Here is a 3,468-nt window from a genome sequence, read left to right as displayed (position 1 = left end):
TGCTATTTTTAATGTCAACGTCAGTCCTGAGGAAGGAACTCGAAAAGATTTAATACATTTAAGAGGCCAGTGATTAAGGAAGGCTGTATTTACGTAGCATTTTCAAGGTACAAGCACCCCTACAAACTGTTAAGTACAATGATATTCTTTACTTAACAGGTGTGGCAGTCTACAGTTAATATATCCCATAATGCAAGAAAGGAAAACGAGAAAGCTTTCCTCCCTCCCCACAGTGTGAGGCTGAGAAGTTAAGCCATAGAGATCGACGCAGAAAAAAGTCTCACATGCAGCTCAGGTTGGCTGAGCTCAGCCTTTCCTCTTTGACTTCCACCTTCACTTAATGGAGAGAAGCTGTGCACCACAAATTTTTCACAGTTCAGACCAGAATTTTGTACATTTTCAGTTCAGAAAAAACACAAAGCTAGCTGGAAGTATTAAAGATCAGTGCAAGGTGAGCTTCCTTTCAAAAGCCTTTTCTTTGCACTGTAAGGCTTTGGTGCCTTATTCAAGGAGACAAAATAGTGTAGAGATACAAGGAAGGTAACCGAAAAGTGCTACGACTGAAACTCAAGTGCATGTAGGAGGTTTGCATACATTTCCTTATAATAAGGATAGATAATATTCAATGTGAATTTTGTCAAAAATTATTACTAATCATCCCACTGAGAAAGATTTACCAACACAACATATTTTTTCATACGTTTTGGCAAACTTAGGTTTTGCAAACTCAAATGAGAAAACCCAATAAAGCCGAAGAAAATCCACGGGGTTGCAAAAAAAAGCATGGCCGCAAACCCATCATGGTCCCTGCTGACCTGCAGCTATGCAAACAGCCTTTGCCAGAGTCTTACTGGAGAAGCTTCAACAGCCGTATTACAGCATCCTTGGAAAAAATCTCTGCTTTTTAGTCTTGACTCGTTTATTATTTACAACTGTTTCTGCTGAAGTTGTGCGGGAAGGATGCCTGGCTGAGGGAAATGAGACTGCTCTGGAAGACAGCAACACCCACGGTTCAGCCCCAGCTGCACCAGATGACTCATGGCCTGGCCCTGGGAAGTACTGATTACTTTTCGCATCAGATTTGATTATTTACCTCACAGGAATGCTGGGAAGATCAGTTAACACCTGTATTTAACTTAAAGATAAGCAATATGGAAATATAGGAAATATCATGATTAATAATCAGAGGAAGAATAAGGAACCTCAGAAGAAAAGAAGAAAGAAAAAGCATTGTATGGCCTACAACCCAGATCTCACTTCTGTTTTTAGCAAGTGAATTTAGAATTTTGACAAGCTATGGGACTGGTTTAACTTTAACGATGAAGTTAATGTTTTAGAAGGAAAAGTAATTGCTTGCTGCAACAATCTTGGGTACTGCTATCCTGGCAGTGGCACATTATGTATTACGGGGAGTTTAACAAAATAATATGTCTGCAACTAAAGGTGAGCCTCACTTCCTAAGAACATCTTATAACGGTCTCCATCCCCAGAACTCTTTGAGAAACAAACAAACAAATGCCCCAGTAAGCAACCACAGCCCCATAAGTGCCCCAGCTGACTTCACGTGCTCTCTTGCCTTTGGGCACGTGGTCCCTGCTTTCCTTTTCCTGAATTCATGGCAGCCCATCAGGCCGGTCCTTGCTGACACCAGCATGAAAACCCGCACCTCTGCTACAAATGCAGCAACTCTTAACCTGTGTTATGATCTTACCTACCTGCACAGTGCGTATCAACAGTAATTTCAGCAAATTTCATCAGTGAGCATCTCTTTAACAAGGATTCAGATTTTTAGATGAAGGGGGACAAAGAGAAACAAAAACTGCACGAGCTCCAGTGTTCCTACTGCTATGAAATAGACATGAATCCTACCAATCGAAGTGGGTTTTCAATGTAACTGCGTGTTCACTTAAGGAAATTAGTTTTAAGGAAACTAAAGATGCATTTACATTCCTTTACTTAAGGAAACTAAAAGATATATTTTCCAGCAGTTTTTCCCCCACTTAGAAAATAGTAAATTAAAAAGACTTCGGACTTTGAGAAGCAGCCCTTTTCAGAAGAGAAGAGGCTATGAAACATGTCATTATTTACCTTACAATCTAGATGAACACACAGGTACTGCAATACTGTTTTTCTTCCCAGAATGTTGAAAACAAAGGATATTATTTTCTTATTATTGTGCTACAGAAATGCTTTCTTCCTTCTGCATAACTTTTTTGTAACCCATAGCTTTTCCTAAAGAATGGTTGAAATTGTTCTCAAAAGCACGCTTAATTCCTACATGATGCTAGTTTAATAGTTTAATTGCCCCATCAGTGGGGAAATAATCAAAGTGGTATCATGACAATCTGAATTACATGAGAACTGGGGGAGAATGAGCGCATGTGTGGACGGGCTGGGGGCAACATGCTGTGTCTAAATGATAAGAACTCCATTTTTCAGTGACGAACCCATAAGACATCTCCCCAAGAGCTAAAAGTTAGCCAATCTAAAACAGTAAGAAATCAGACTATCACCAGTCTGAGCCTGTTTCCCTACTCAAACCCATTTTGTGTTGCCAACTCAGTGATTCTGAATGACATTTTTCAATTTGTTAGGCAATTCAGCTCTCAAACAAACTGCATTTCTGCCAATTTGCACAGGAAAAACACAAAATTTTCATTTTCTAAGAATGTCTACACATTTTTTCATTTAGAAATGTTTGCTATAATTGCAAATATTCTGCTTGCATCAGAACTGCATGATTCTGAGAACAAGATCTTCTCAGATCCTTTCCTTTTCTTTAAGGAATTGGCTGATGTATTAAAAAAAAAAAATCAGTCAAGGAATTGCAGAAGTTACTGCCTGGCTCACACAGACTGAGGCTTTACTGTTACCTCACACAGCCCCAATAATACCACTGATATCTCACAGTATTTTTCCACCAGGCCAGAATAGAGCACCGATGTGATGAAAGAGTACTACAAACAACTAATTTCAATTCTCAGCTGGTGTCCCTGCAGGTGTTACTGACCAATGCTCACTGCTCTGTTTCACAGCTACTTTGTGGTTAGCTTCACACAAAGAATCCTGCAATTAAACACACTACAATTAAAGTCCTCAGGCTGGAACTTAACTCAGCTGCACAATCCCAATGAATCCATACAGTTAATTTGCAAATTACAAAGGGAATACCCAGATCCCACATACTCACTTCACACAGCAGATCTGTCCTCCTACCCCTAAGAATGACCTGAAACAATCTTCTAAAATACATAGCTGGTCTGGTCAACAGACCTGTAACTCCTCTCAAGGGCCAGGAAGGAGGAGATTTAGGAGTCCTTTTTACTGCTAAGGGCATCATTTTTTCCTTCCTTTCAGTGCCATGGCTTCTATTTCTAGTCAACATGAAGAAACCTTATACACTGAAGCAACGCATGGCTCCCCCCAGTTCGAGTCCCTCCAACAGCAGTACTTGCAGCAAATATATCT

General features: G+C 40.0%; 1 protein-coding gene across 4 annotated transcripts in view; it reads right to left on the bottom strand.

The window, feature by feature from the left end:
- The window catches only part of CRYBG3 (crystallin beta-gamma domain containing 3), a 92,401-nt gene that overhangs the window by 13,117 nt on the left and 75,816 nt on the right, over window positions 1-3,468 (bottom strand). The window lies entirely within an intron of this gene.

This window comes from Gallus gallus, chromosome 1, assembly GCF_016699485.2.
Source record: "Gallus gallus isolate bGalGal1 chromosome 1, bGalGal1.mat.broiler.GRCg7b, whole genome shotgun sequence".
NCBI lineage: Eukaryota > Metazoa > Chordata > Aves > Galliformes > Phasianidae > Gallus > Gallus gallus.
Note: the sequence above shows the minus strand (reverse complement) of the source record. Positions and strands in the feature narration are given on the sequence as shown.